General features: G+C 46.9%; 1 protein-coding gene across 27 annotated transcripts in view; it reads right to left on the reverse strand.

Annotated features, from left to right (window-relative positions):
- NRXN3 (neurexin 3) overlaps window positions 1-16,016 on the reverse strand; it is a 1,668,422-nt gene that overhangs the window by 1,576,102 nt on the left and 76,304 nt on the right. For 24 of the 27 annotated variants that reach the window (XM_047738148.1, XM_047738133.1, XM_047738147.1 and 21 more), the window contains exon 1: window positions 6,537-6,827. The exons of 1 other annotated variant lie outside the window; for it this stretch is intronic. The gene's annotated coding sequence lies outside the window, so the exon portion shown is untranslated. Of the gene's footprint in view, window positions 1-4,454; window positions 4,527-4,767; window positions 4,792-6,536; window positions 6,828-16,016 lie in introns of those variants that run through there. 2 more of the 27 variants (XM_047738122.1, XM_047738120.1) reach the window with 2 other exon arrangements.

A 16,016-nucleotide genomic window follows, 5' to 3' on the forward strand; every position in this document is an offset into this window, starting at 1 on the left:
CCCTTGGCCAGCACTCAGTGACTCCAGTGACCTTGGAGCAAAGGCCACCAGTCTTTCTCCAGTATCGGTCTACTCTGCAAAAGTCAAATCTGCTCCCTTTTAAGGCACACCTACCCCACCCACCTCACCAAGACCCACTCCTCTGATGGCGGAAGGAGGAGAAATAAGAGGGGTGCTCAGGCAGCCACCAGAACAATACCCTTTGAAAAGGGCACACATCCCACAAGGCAGCACAATGGTATGGAGAGAGCACTACCCAGGCAGCCAGGAAACCTGGATTCCAGCTTTGTCTCTGGATCAGACAAGCCACTTAATCTCTCTACACCTCAGTTTTCTCATCTGCCTTTGAGGGCACTAAATGAGATGATGGCTCATCTACCTTTTATCTCTAACAGTATAACATCAGGACCATGAACGTGGGCTCTAGAAAAGGACAGATCTGTGTTCAGATGCTTGATTTGCAAGTTTACTAGTATACTTTGGGTAAGTCTAAGCCTTAATCTCCTCTTCTGTTCAAGGCAGATAATAAGAATACACTGCCATGTGCTGTTTGGAGAATTAAATGAGACAATGAATGTTTACTAAAAAAAAAAAAAAAAAAAAATCTTGGGGCACGTGGGTGGCTCAGTGGGTTAAAGCCTCTGCCTTCAGCTCAGGGTCCTGGGATCGAGTCCCACATCGGGCTCTCTACTCAGCAGGGAGCCTGCTTCCTTCTCTCTCTGCCTACTTCTCTGCCTACTTGTGATCTCTGTCTGTCAAACAAATAAATAAAATCTTAAAAAAAAAATCTTGGTGCAGAACTTGGTAAAAAAAAAAAAATCCTCAAAAATGGAAGCTATATCACTACTATTACTAATACCACTGTAATGATAATGACTAATATTACAGAGATTGTGAAGGAGGCAGAGTTCCTCTGAGTCAGGCATGGAGACCTTTCTCGGTCAGAAAGTTTCACACTTTCCAATCCCTCCAGCACATCTGGGACTTACAGGGAGGGATAAGACAGCCAGAGGCAAAGTTCAACTTCCCCAGAAGACCAGTCCAAGGTGTTAGAGAAGAAAAGAGAACCCCAACACCAAACCCACACACATGGTTCTTTCCTTCAGTCAACAAATATTTGCTGAGCACCAACTATGTGTCTGGAAGTGTCCTAGACAATGGGAACACTGCAATGACCAAAAACAAAGTCCCTGAGCTCTGGGAGCCTGCATTCTGGAGGAGACAAGATCATCTTCACACTTCAATATATAATATAGTATCAGGTAGTGATTGGAGTTAAAGGCAGGATAGCAGGCTGGAAAGTGGCCAGCAGTGGGGTCAGAGGGCTACTTAAGGAAGCCAGTCCAGAGAGTCCTCTCTGAGCAGATATCACTTGCACAGGAACCTTCAGGAAGACGCTGGGAGCAGGCCCCACACAGAGCCCCTGCTGGAGCCCAGTACTGCCACCTGTGGCTGGCCCAGCAGCAGGGCCTAACTTAGTCCACTGCAGAGTCAAGCGGGCTAGACCTCAAGGATCAGAGCCGGCTCAGCCATTTCCCCCTGCAGGTGCGTGTTTGGGGGAGACCAGGTCTGATCACAGTGAGCGGACTATCCTACCAAGCAGGTGTATTTGTAGGGGGCAAGCTTTGGAAGGGACTCTTCTACTTCTACAAGTCCCCCATCCACACACCAGGGTCATGTAAGGAGAAGGAATCGGGAATCCCAAGAATATTCTCTTCTCGGTGTTTGGCACAAAAATTTGCCCCTGAGGCATCCAACTCCCTATTTCTCCCCTTTCTCTGGCAATGACGTAACCCTTTCTCCCTAACTCCTCAAGGTCAGCCCTGGGAAGGGAGGGGGACGTCAGAAACGGAGGACAATCAGCATTTTGCTCTGAGGATTTTTTTTTTCTTTCACGCAAAATATTTGCCAATTTCATTTATAATTGCATAAAGAGGGACACACCTTTAGCCAAAGGAGATGGAAAATGGCGTCTGGTAGTTAAGGCAGCTGAGCCCTGAGCACTGGAGCACTCGGGCTCTGCTGTTTTCCCGGCCCAGGGCGATCTCAGCTCCTGGAGGGGCTGTAGCCTCCACCAAGGCCCAGCTGCCCAAGGGTGGCCAGGGCCGGGAGGGCAGGGCCGTCCTCCCAGCTCTGCCTGGGGCTCCGGAGGTAGCAGGGGAAACCCTCAATTGCGCCCACCTCTCCCCCTTCAGTCTGCACCCGCCCACCAGTCATCCACGAGCACCCCCACCCACAGCCTGGCTCAGGGACGTGGGGACCTCACAGCGATGCTTCCGCTGGATGCTTCCGCTGGAGACCCGAGTGGATTCTCCCCCCTCCACCCTCTTCCCAGCTACCCCGAACACTCCATTGCCCTCTGTCTCAACACCCCCGCTATTGCCCTCCCTCCCCAAGGGGAAGTCAGCTTCCCTTCCCTGGCACCCCCGCACCTCCCCAGAGCCCCGCACCTCCCCAGAGCCCCGCGCACGGCCACAGCCAACAATCACACTCCGGCGGCACAAACAGGCAGGCAGCCTCCTGCGTGACCCGCACACATGGTGTTGACACTCCCATGTGGTCCAACTGGAGGTACACCGGTGTCTGAGAGAACACAAACACCCCTCCAGCCCCCTCCCAAAAGGCAACACAAAGGCCACCAAGAATTTCAAGACCAGACAACACTGGACATCAGAGCGAGAGCCGGGTAGGACAAAGACATCAGTCCATCGTCGCAAGGAACGACGACAACTCTCGGACATTCTGCAGTGCCCTCTGGCTTGACACAGCCCACTGAGCAGAGCTGTGTGTGCTGGTGTGTGTGAGACAGCATACATACGTGTGGGGGCGGGGGTGGTGTCTGTCTCTACTGTCCAGGCAGCAAACCACCCCCAAGAGGTAACCCAGGCCAGACTCTGCTTTCCCTGTAACCTTCCTCCAATGTGCCGCAAATGCATATTACACGGATGGTTAAATTGGATCATTATCACTGGGTGCTTATTTGGCAAAAAAAAAAAAATCATTAATGTGATCTACCCCCACTCCAATCCCCCTCTCAAGAAGACCCCTCCCCCAAAGACTCTCCAACATGCTAATCCCATGAACTGCGACACACCACAGCTTTCGGGAAAAAATAATGGCGAGGAGAAAGGAGAGAGCGGTGTGGGGAGAAGACGCGGATAGCGTTACTGCATTGCCCGTATGAAGATGGGTGGAAAGGAGCCATGGTGGAGGTAGGGGCGGGGAGAGCCACGGAGGGGAGTGAAACCAAACAGCCCTTGGTCGCCTGTGTCCGTGCGAGAGTGTGTGTGTGCAAGAGCGTGTGCAAGTACGTGTGTAGATGTGCCGACTTAGCCCTCCTATCAGAAGGCTGCATCCGTGTGGTATGTAGGAAAGGCCATCGCACCACTGTTGTGTTGCAAAAAAAAAAAAAAAAAAAAAAAGAAGAAGAAAGAAAGAAAGAAAAGAAAAAAGAGCCGCAGAGCCATCAGAATCAGAATTTTCTCATGGAGATGGAAAGAGCTAGGGGAAAGGGGGAGGGGGCCACGGGGTAGGGGAGAGCAGTGTGTGGCAACAGAAGGCAAGAGCATGGTAGAACTGGGGGAGGATCGAGGGGGGGAATTGGTGGTGAGGTGGAAAACACCGCACAAGCACCTGAGGCACAAACACACACAATACCCAAACGCCATGCCCACTGCTCCACCGCTCATCTAAGACTGACAACCCGTCCCCCATCTCCCGCTGTCTCTCTGTGCCCCCAAAGCTGGTGCGGGTGGATTTCTCTATCTCAGTTTTGCAGCAGTGGGCTAATTACAACCAAGCCCCCTTACCAAATTAACCCCTCCCCTCCCGCTCTTTTTCTCTCTAAAAGGCCAATTGAAGAATAATGTGTTTTTAGAGATAATGGATTTTTTTTTCCCAAGGAGCGAGAGAAACGGGGATGCAGGACAGAAATTCTGCATACCGGTGACTTCCGACCTCACCTCCGTCTCCCCCTATGTCCCCATTCGCTGTAGCTTCGCATCTACCATTTCCCAACCGTCCCCTTGTCCCCCACCACCCAAAAGAAAAGACCTTCCTACCATGCACATCGACAAACACACCAACCGCCACCCAATCTCAGTAGCCGATCTCAAAACCCCAAGCATCAATTCACCTCGATACATTCTTTCCCTTATATAAGCAGCAAATCATCAACATATTCAGTAGAAACGCAGCATTAAAAAGAAATTAACCAAAAAAAAAGAGGCCAGACCCCCATCAAACCCCCAATAATTAATAACAGGAAGCTACCAGAGAAGCAAAGAGATCGTTGTCTCTCAAAATCTAGAATCCCTTTGATTTCTGGCCCCCTCGTCTTAAGAAGCAATTTTTTAAATCATTATTTCACTAGAAAGGGCCGGAAAGCTCCAGAAAAGGGCATTCGCACAGTCCGGTTGTTTAAAAAAAAAAATTAACCCAGCCCTGTTGCTCACTTTAATAGCGAACTTCCAGCGTCCAGCCTTTTCCCCCTCTTCCAGAAGGAAGACTGGCTCGCAGGATGAACCCCAGGCTGCAGGAAACGGGCCAAGAGTCCTTGCTCTCGACTCCCCAACCAAAAAAATAAAAAAAATTTAAAAAAAATCAAACAATAGGAATATCTCTGCACAACCAGCACCCGTCTGAAATATTGTTTGCCCCAATATCACATAGGCAGATTAAGCTAGAAGATTAAAAAACAAAAAAAAAAAACAAAAAAAAAAAACAGCCTTGCTATGTCTCTCTCCCCTCCATCCCTCCGCCACATACCCAGTAGCCCTTAGGTAAACTTGCCCATCATAACCAGCGGGACCATTTTAACTGGAAAGGCGACGCAGAAGCCCTTGAACGATGAAGGAGGCTTTACCCCACAAAAGCAAATTCATAAAGGGCTAGTTCTTCGGGTTCGCCAGACCTAACCTCCAGGTGCCCCCAGATAGACTATCCCAGGGAACAGAGTCACCCAGTGCGCTGGGAGTTCAAATTTCCATTGGAACCTTCATCACAAAGGCAAACGGTCATCTGACCCCTGAAACTACATTGTCCTCCAGGTGTGACAAGGAGTGCCCCTCTTACTCCCAGGGCCAACCACAGGACCCAGGGCATTGAAAGAATTAAGAATGTTGAGGACGATTGGTCTGGTAAAAGAAAACTATCTCCCCAAGCGGGAATGACCGGAGGAAGCGGGGAGAGGACAGCTCCTAATCTCCCACTTCTCCTAGGTGGTCTGTGTCTTGCTCTATCCTAAGCCTAGTTTTTCAATGATCTCTGACCTTTGCATTTAAAAAAAAAATTTTTTTAAGTAATGATCAGGGGAAATGATCTATCTTACCTAGAGCCCAATAAGAGTTAGCAAAAATATAATTTCCTCACTGCATGGTGCTATTTCTACATCCAGACCAAAAGAGAAGGCATTTAATGGAGGGAGGAAGAAATTTTTTTTTTTTTTAACAAGTAATCACAGGGTAAGTCACCTGCAAAGCAGCCGAGCCCATAGGTTGGTATTACATCACTGGCCTAGGAAGGGATGGGTGTTGGGGGGGGGGACAGATTATTTTTCCCTTGTCATCAGGATGATGTTTCTAAAGCAGTTAAGTTTCATGGTTAAAAAAGAGAGAGGGAAAGAGCCAAAACTCTGGGTATAACACAATGCCTTGAAAAAAAAAATACATCGAACCAGCCTTTAAGGTCACTGAGAGCTTGTAAAACCCACAGTGCTTACACAGAGTGGAAGTTTTCAGGCAAGCCTGCTACTAAATCATTAATATAAACAAATGGAAGGCAGAGAAGGAAGATTCCCTTGTAACAGATCCAAAGAGGTGCGCACACACGCGCGCACGCACACACACACACACACACACACACAAACACTCCCTTTTCACCTTCTCTGATTATGCCCACCTTCACAACAAGATAGCAGGAGTCCAACCTGAATCTTCAGACTCAAGAACCACCTCCTCGCACCCCTTCTAAAAAAAAGAAAAAAGAAAAAAGAAAAAAAAAATCTCACTCACACACACACACACACACACACACACCTCAATTCCTCAACAGCTAGGGAAATCCCTGTTTCAATTCAATTTTGTCTTATGATCCTCAGAGTGTCTCTTTTCCTTCTCATTTGAACGAGTCCTTTCCCCAGGAAAAAAAAAATAATAATTAGAGGGAAAGTAGCTACAAAATGTCAAAAAACTATCTACCCAAATGAAGTGATGGGCATACATCATTTCAGACTAATAATCCAAACAAATAGGAGAAAGACTTAAAAAACAAAAAAATTACATCCTCTGACTTTTCCAACATCTGGAACAAGAAGACTCAACTTCCAGGAGCAACTGAAGGAAAAGAAAGGCAGTTGAAAAGCCATTCCCATGGTCAGCCGAGGCTCTCGGATCCAGCATCCAAAAAAAAATCTAGGTTGGTCGCTCCCAACTGAAAACTTCTACCCTCTCAGGAGCAACCTCTTCCCAGAATGAACAAGAACCTGGAGTTGTTTCACACCCTGCCTTTCCCTGCCTGCCTTTCCCCCAAAACCTTACCTTTCCAGTTGAACAGAAGATTTGGGATCTGTTTGTTTGTTTGATGTTTAGTCAACTGACTTTGCTGGGTATGTTTCCTCTTTGGGAAGGTTCAAATTCCAGAATCTTTCTCTCTCCTTTGCCTTTTCTCTCTCTCTGGGAGGGAGTGGCGGGGAAGAAGGGGGGGGGGGGTGTCAGAGGTGTGAAAAGCAGGTCCGCGGTGGCTCGAGAGACGCTGGCGGCTCCGAGAGAGGGGAGGACACACTCGCCTCTCCCTCTCGGGGAGTTGCATGCAAGAGGCGATGTGTAGGGCTGAGCTCGGAGCCTGAGACTGCCGGGGAGCCCAGGAATTTCACGCACTCCAGAGCCGGCCCCTCCCTCTCCCACACAGACCCCGGCATTTAAAGAGACAGCCAGGCTGCCTGGCTCAGGGCTTCACCTCTTCCCTGACTGTTTTGCAAACAGCTGTGAAGATATCGTCAGGGAGGAAAACTGGTGCAGCCCCCTGTGACTAAGAGGCAGTGTCGGGAGCTCAGTCCTCTCCCGACCCCAGCCTGAGGAAGGTTCTTTACCAGAACCGGAGCGGGCACTGAAATAAAGACAAAATTCTCATTTATAGCTTCAGCAGACTAAGCCACATGCTGAAGATACATGTGTCTCACGGCAGCCAGGAAGTGGAGAGGAGCCTGACCTAGAAGTGTGCCTCAGTTTCTCTAAGTAGCCACTTGTGAAATCAGGGCAATCCTTGAGCATCTGGTAGAGGCTAGGGCTGTAACTAGGGCACAAAGTCATTCCTTCAACCAGCATTTTAAACGCTTGCTTAGGATGAGGCCCAGTGCATAGGACAAGGGCTGGGGACATGAAAATGAAGGTTGACAAACTGGGCTTCCCATCCAAGGGCAGTTAGCTACAAAGGCAGGTGGAGGCATCGCCAACCCTGTCCACAGGGTCTTCGAGCTAAGAGAGACAGAGGCAGAGTTCTAGTGCTGTGCTGGGTCAGGGGGATGGCACCCTTCTGTGGCTCGCACCCTGAGCTCAGGGCCTACGTATTTCCATCGCACCCCCCAAACCCTACCAAATTCATTGCCCATTTGCCTGAACTAGTCCATGTCTGTGGAAACATTTCCCCATTCGAGCCTAAACAAGAGATGACAGTCGGTGGCACCAAACACAAGGTTTTGTTCAGCATCAGGCCCTGGTGCCTCACCAGGGAAATAAGCCCCACCCCCTTTCTTCTCCAACCTCCCCGTCCGAAGGGCTCCATGGCACATCCTTCCTCTGCCCAGTGCCAATGGCAGGAATATCCCTGAACAACTGTTGAGCACGTACCCATGCAATCACATGGGTCAGCTCATTCGGTCCACAGACACAGGTGCTCTTTGACAGTGGTCTGTCTTACAGTTGAGGAAAGCAAAGCTTTGGAGGCTATCCAAGGTTACACAGCCAGAAATAACCAGAAAAATGTGAATTCTAACTGACTCCAGAGCCTGCCTGCTCAGCCTCAGTGCTACATCACCTCCCTTCTATGGAGGGTAGTTCTTAAGTTTCTGCTCGTTCCTGGACATTCTTCTAGCCATTGCAGCACTTACCCAACCCAGGAAACTTGGATACCACTTGCCCCAAGCATTGTGCTAACCGGAAACAAGATGAGTAAGACAAGTTCCCTGCCCCCAAGGAGCCCATGCTGTATTGGTGGAAGACAAAGTATGTTTCTATAAAGCAAAGGAACAACAACAGTTGTAAAGCAACGTAAAGGAAGCTGTACGGGACTGTCAAGAAGTGAGTGATGAATTCTGATTTGGAAATGGGGGATATTAAGCTAAGTGCGGTGGGCTAAATTGGCATGTGGGCTGGGCTTGAACACACATGTGCAATACCAGCATTCCTCGCTGCCTTTCCAGTCTGTTTTACCTTTTAGATCATAGTCTTATTTTTTTATGTTTCTTTGGGTCCCCCATCTTCAAACACCACTATGGTACTCGGCACCCAAAAGGAATATAAACACATACTTTAGTGGATTCATGTCATGCATAACACATCACCTTCTGCCAGTTTATGCCAGACCTCACCAGCTGATGGGTATCTTCTTCACCCGGCCTTTCTTGAAGTCCGTGTACCTTCTTTGTTCTCCGAATGCAGAAGGGAAATTCAAAGAACACAATGCATGGGGTGGGGCAAGCTGTCTGGAGCTCCAGGGGGAAGATCCATATAAAAAAAACTACCATGATCCAGCAGGATGTTGGGAACAACAGCACACTCACTTTGGGAAGCAGCAGGAGGAGACTTAAGGGACCCATGGGGAAGTGAGGGCATAAGCCCAAAGGAAAAGCCTGATGGCTCATGGCCCCGAGATGTCAGCTCCCATCAGACTCCTTCTGCAAACACCAGCCTCAGAAAGTCATCCTCTAGAGAAGTCTACTGCACGTCTACAGGACAATGAGAGGTTAGGACATGTACCTGGATTCCAATCCCAACTTAGCCACCTACGTTCCATAGGAACTTGAATAGTTTTCTTTTCCCTCTCCAAGTCTTATCATCTTCACCTACAAAACTGAGAGAACACCTGTACTTAGCTTCATAGAACTGCTGTGAGAATTAAAGATAAAATAACTCACAGAACACCCACCCCACAGAAGAGCCAAACAAGTATCTGCTATTTCGACCCAAAGGTCTGCCTTTGCCCCTGCATGGGATTATTAACTTTGGACTGCCCCCTATAGTTAGCATTCTCTTATTTCATCATTTCACTTTTAATATGTTAACTCTGAATATCACTGTAGTTACTCTCATTTACTTGCTTTTAGCCCTTTGCTTTCTAACCTTGTGTACTTTGAATATATTTGTTAGTATCATTTCATTTCATTTAGTAGTTTCTTGGGCTTAAGTGTTATTTACCTTTCAATTACTCTGGTGTACTCTTTTAGCCTGCCTTTTATCATGAAATCTCTAGGCTCATTTTGTTCATTCCTCCACAGCATTTTAGCTGCCTACATTTGGCTCATTTTCAGTGATCCAGCATCCCCCCGTTAGCTCCAGATTTATGAGGATGGATATGTACAAAAGAGCAGAGAAAGACAACATCAAAGACAATAAGCCTTGCAGACATGTAATACAACCATAAGTATAAAACAGTATCAAGTGTTTGCCTAAATGATGGTGCCATGTCAGCAATGGTACTGATTATTTTGAAAGGGAGGACTCAGGGGGCGCCTCGGGTCCTGGGATCAAGCCCCACATCGGGCTCTCTGCTCAGCAGGGAACCTGCTTTCTCCTCTCTCTCTCTCTGCCTGCCTCTCTGCCTACTTGTGATTCTGTCAGATAAATAAATAAAAGTCCTTAAAAAAAGAAAGAAAGAAAGAAAGAAAGAAAGAAAGAAAGAAAGAAAGAAAGAGAGGGAGGGAGGACTCAGTAGGGGCAACTGAAGCCCTCTGAGATGGTCTCACTGCAAGTCATAAATTCACAATCAGAAGCCATTAGGTTAGAAGGTCCCCTGGTGGGAAGGAAGCCTCTATTCCTTTCCCTGGCCTCTGTGGCTTCTGCCTTTACTCAGATCAGAGGGAGAACAAAATGGGACAGGGACTGTTTCAGCTTTTCTCAAATGTGCCAGACTGGCACTTACAGGATGGTGCAAGGAAAAATTTCATTGCCAATCAAAAGAACATGTTGTCTGTGACATCCTGGAAAAAAACCAGGTTAATGTAATGATGATAATGACAGTAATAAAAACCACCACTACCACAAGTTACCCTGCTGGCCCTCTACTTGGTAGCCTTGAGGTTAAGATACCAATGCTCGGCTGAAAGGACATCTGCATTCAAATCCCAGGTCTACCATTTGCTGGCTAGGAGACCTTGGCCAAGTTACTAACATTCCAAGCCTCAGTTTTCTCATCTGTAAAATGGGAATCATACCATACTCAACCATTTCCCATGATAATTATATCAAAAGCCCATCTATAATAGTAAATGGCACATGGGAAATCCACAACGAAGAGTACCAGTTATCACTATCAGAGTGGCATTTTAAATATTTAATATCCGAAATACTACAAGCAACAACCAATCAGCCTGGAAACTGGTCAAAAGCAACTGGTTTGACTCTACCAGGGCATACCGACAATCAGTCCTGATCATTAGTATTATTACTACCTGCCAGACACTAATGCAAGCACTTGGCATGTGCTAATGCATTATCTCATTTAATCTTCCACAGTAAGTTGGCTATATGTTACTTATTGAAATATATGCAATTGCATATCTGGGGGGTGGTGTGGGTAGAGGGAGAAAGAATCCTAAGTAGACTCCACACTCAACATGGAGCCCAACACAGGGCCCAGTCTCATGACCCTGGTGAGATCATGACTTGAGCTGAAATCAAGAGTCAGATGCTTAACCAACTGAGCCATCCAGGAACCCCTATGCAAAACTGTATAATTATTATATATACATATATATATATATATATATATATATATATATATATGACTGTACCCATAAAATCAGCGTTATAGATAGACCTAATACATACATTCCTGGTGCCCTAATGATTCTTGTATATGAATTTCAGGGATTTGCTTTGGCTGGGAGTATTAAAACTTCATTATATAGCTTCTTTTACTTACAGATTCTTTCAATAATCTTTGGAATAATGATAATGGTCAACAGTCTCAGTTTCTTCATCCATTAAATGGGTACACATACTTTCCTTTCTTTCTGAGTTCTCACTGCTCTACCCCAACCAATCCTGGAAATATCAAAGGTTTCTCAAGCCAAGACCAAATCACTAGAAATTGGACATCAAACAGTTCTGCTAATCCCTGGCCAGCACTTCAGTCAAGATAAGTTCTCAGGTCCTCACATGTCTTGCTCCTGAACAGATTTCAAATTCAAGTTCAAATGCTATTGGCTCAAAGCAGTTTGCCCAACTGTCCCTACTAATATCCCTTATGCTCTTCTTTTCCTTCTCCCCCCAAGAGCTGCGCTGCATTGCTGGCCTACTAGAATTTATTTGACTTTCTGTCACCTACGTGACAATGTTTCCAGTGTTATTAATAAGTGACTGCTTATTAATTAGTATTATTAGACATGCACCGTGCAGTGCAGACAGTACCACAGAGGGGCCTGGCATCTTCAAGAAGAGGATTTTTGCAGAAAGGTTTATCTCTCCAGCCCAGTTAGAGGACACAGGGCTGGCAGTGAGTCCTGGGGAGCCAACAGCAGAATACCCCAAATTCTGAAAGCTGTGCACCTAATCCAGGCCACTTGTGCTCTGACATAGGATAGAAGGAGAGCAAGTGAATGTGAGATTTGCAGGCATGTGATAGCATAAGCCCACCAGGGGAGCCTGGGGAGGTTAGCGCCCATGGAGTGGTTCATGAGGCTGCAGGAAAGGCCAGCTCCTGGGAAGGCCAAATGTCTCCAACTCTCCGATCCAATGGGGAGCTCTTTATCCTCATTTCCCTTTCCTGCTTATCTTATGGAAAGAAAACGTACTCCCCAGCCAGTAGAACCCTCTCTGCCATTTCCATGAATTCAGGCAGGCTTTCACCCAGCTGAGGAAACAGCCCTCAGGACAGGACTCCTGACTCCAGCCTCAGGAAGACCCAGGCTAGGACATGGAATGGCATCCCTGCAGCTCTGTCCTTGTCCCTGAGCACCCAGGCGCAAACCACTCCGCAAGCCTAGTGATGACAGAATATCTCGCCAAAAACTTTACAAGAGAAAGACTGAGAAGGAAATTATTTCCTATCATTCTGATCATTTTCAGAGCAATTCTAGAATTTCCTGCTTGGGGATCAAATTTTAACATGGTCCAGGTATATCTGGAGAACTAATAAGTTTGAATGTTTAAGTGACAGGGAGTTACCTATTAATACGTGATAACTGCTTTCCCAAAAAATCATCATTTTCTGCACTTCTGATGGAAGTTCTCATCTGTGTTTCACTTCGTTGCTCCCCCAGAGAGGTAAGAGCAGACGGGGTTGGCACAGCCACTTTCAGATCGAGGGCTGAGAGGACGGTACTGCACCTCAAGGAGAAGCAGCATGGTGTGGTGGCAAAGGGCATGAACCCTGGCTCCAGCCTGCATGGGCTGGTGTCCAGCTCTCCCCCATGCAAGCTTTGGGCAAGTTGCCTGATCAGCAGCCCCCGCTCCCTGCCCCACTGTCTGTTTCCCCTTCTGTACAATGGAGATTGTAATAGGATCTACCTCACAGGGGTGTTACAACAATTAAACAAGGTGATACTTTTAAAAGTACTCAAATAATGGGGGTCACAGGAGAAAGGCTATGTAAGTGTTTGTTAAATAAGAAAAATAAAACTCCCCATCAGCACTACTCCCAGGAGGCCCGTGATGATAATAATGGCAGCGGTAATGGGCTGGCTCTGGACTGTGTCAGGATCACGAACAGAGATGTTAAGTCTACCGTCGTTCTTGGCAACCTCAAGCTTGTGCAGGTTCAACCAGATCCAGTTCCCTGGGCCTCCCCCCTGCCCCGTCGTCCCTCTCTCTCCCTCTGCTGGGCAGCCCTCGCACCTACCCCTTTACACTACAAAGCTAGCTCAGCGGCAGGTGCAGGCAGGAAAGGCAGCATCAGCAGCGACACCTATGCTGTGGTGTCCAAAGCACGCCTCATCTCCATCCCCATCCCCAGCAACCATTCTCTCGGACCCACGCACTAGGACTATTTTTAAATGATATACTTTGCCCGGTTGTTGGGGGAGGGGGTGGGGTGGGGAGGAGAGAAGAAAGAAACACCCTCCCTAGGATTCAAGCTGAAGATGGAATGATTGCCAAATGCTAACAGCTTTTCGAACAGGACGCAGTTAAAAATATGTCTGAAATGGTTTTAACTCAAACTCAAAAAATAGCTTAACTGACTGGAGAGCCATAGGCAGTGGGGGTGGGGAAGCAGAAGGGGAAGAGGGATTCCCTTGGGAGGGGCCGCAGAAAACCTCATCACTGGGACACAGGAGAGACGCCGGATTTATTTTCCCACATGAATAATACCTTTTGAAAACACACACCAGATCTCCGGGGAAAGTAGTGACACCAGGAAGCTTGTTGCTGCTCTGTACGCAGAGAGATGCTCCTGATAAGGCCCCAGCAGGCAGCGAGGCTTCCTGGATCCTCACTGCTCTAAGTGCTCACGGCACCAGCATTACCTCCAAGCAGTTTGCAGTGCAGATTTCTGGCCTCTACCCTCACCCCCAGTAAACCTGCTGAATCAGAAGCTGTACCTTAACATGATGCCCAGGTGAGTCAAGATCTTACGTGTGTAGGTACTCTTCTAGACTCTATCATGACACCTCAACCCTAAAAGGACTGGACTCAAAATATTTCTCCCCATTTGACCTATGAGGAAATGGACACGAGGAGGGATTCATCTAAGGTCACCAGCTGGATCAGGTCTAACAATACCATCCAGAGTCTCATGCCCTCCCCTAGGGCTTGAAGGCCCAAACAAGGCTTCGTCATCAAACTTGTGATGCCTTCTTTCCAGGGGGCAAAGGACTTGGAACATAAAACAATCACTTAAAGCAATGTTTCGCCAAATATGCTCAGTTGGTCATTATTCCTGCCGAATAACTCTGTGAAAGGGAGCTCTACAGTTAAATATATTTAGAAAATTCCTAGTGCACATTAATATGTTTAAGTCTCTGAGAAGTCCAATAGAAAACAAACTTGCTTAAACTTTTTTAATCCAGTGTTTTCCAAAATTATTTTACCACAAAACCCTCCGTTCCCCCTCAGAAGATCTAGTAACATGAAAAAGATCATGTTCTGAGAAATACATGTTGGGATTCACCACCATTTACCACTTAATAACATGCTCAACCAGTCTGCGGGAAAGCATAATACTTCGTAATGTTTCTTAAAGGTCAAAAATGCCATTATTCAATCTGTGATTGATTACTTCCTGCAACGGGGAGGTCACTACCTTACAGAGCAGCAGACGACTCCAATATTTAGAAACATTACGTTAAGCTAAAAGCCTCCTTGCAACATCTTGAGATAAAACAATTGCTTAAATTCTGTCTTCACCACCATTGTGCATAGGGAATTAATCACTGTTTCTCACAATTGTCCCTCATACACAACTCTAGTGATAATGACTAATAACTCTACTCTGTCCTCTATAGTCCAGACCTTCAACTATTCCCCAGAATCATGGAATTTTAAAGCTTAACAGTATTTTAAGTATTACCTAACCCAACCCTTTTCTTTTACAAATGAGAAACACTTGTCTAAGAATAGTCAAATTACTCGCCCAAGGTCAAACAGGCAGTGGAAACTTTAACCTGGGGTTTTGGATTTGAATATAGCAGGGTTCTTAATGTTCTTTCCTTGGTAGGAGAGCTTTCTTTCCTCACCAGGAATTCCTAGATGCTTGAAGTTCACGTCTAACATCCAAGGCCCATCATGAAGAAACTTATAGTCTCCAACATCCTTCTTCCTGGTATCCCTATCAGATGCCACATTGGGGGCCAGATGAGTCACAGAGCTCACCCAGCATGGGGAATTGTGTTCCAGACTCTCCCCCATCCTGGAGTGGCCGAGCTGGGACTGTTCTTCACCCCACGCTGCCTCCTCGCCACCACTGCCATCTGCACCCTCCTTCTCAAGGATCACCATCTGTTTTCCTGATACCACTCAGCCACCCCCAACACTTTGCTCAGTTTCCTAAACCACTGCTTAAGCCACTCTCCCTGCAACTTATAATTTCCCTTTCCACAGTACATCCACTCCATCTTCCCCTCCCAGCCCACAACTTCAAGCGTTTACATGTTTGTAATCTCCTGCTTTCTTGCTCATTCCCATGCCAAGCCCCCACTAACCTAGAAATTCCAACAGAGCGCATTGCTTGGGCTAAGATTTTGCAACTATACTGTGCGTGCCTGCTGAATAAATAAGTGAGGCTCTTTCTTTCTGTTCCCTCTCTACCCCAGCCTGGCCTCCCATTTTCTGAAACATTGCCTAAGCCCACTTGCTCTTCTTCCTACAAGTACACTCCCATCCTATAAAGCAAACAAAGGCTGGGTACACACTAATTGCTTTTTTTTTTTTTAAGATTTTATTTATTTATTTGACAGAGAGGGAGAGATCACAAGTAGGCAGAGCAGCAGGCAGAGAGAGAAGGGAAAGCAGGCTCCCCGCCAAGCAGAGAGTCTGATGTGGGGCTCGATCCCAGGATGCTAAGATCATGACCTGAGCTGAAGGCAGAGGTTTTAACCCACTGAGCCACTCAGGTGCCCCTGGGTACACACTAATTATTATAGGTAAATGCAGAGTGCTAATACTGGGTCACAAAGAAATATTCCTAAAGATGACTTCTGCTCCTTGTTCTCATTAGAAAGGTCTGTACTATAGGAGGGCAGTGATCACATCTATGTAATCATACTTAGCACTTAAAAGTTTTCAATAAATATATGAGAAATTACTAAGAAGTTTGGACACTTATGCAGCACACAATGACTTCCACCTGTCTGGCCTCTAATCTGT

The sequence above is a fragment of the Lutra lutra genome, chromosome 7 (genome assembly GCF_902655055.1).
Source record: "Lutra lutra chromosome 7, mLutLut1.2, whole genome shotgun sequence".
Lineage (NCBI taxonomy): Eukaryota > Metazoa > Chordata > Mammalia > Carnivora > Mustelidae > Lutra > Lutra lutra.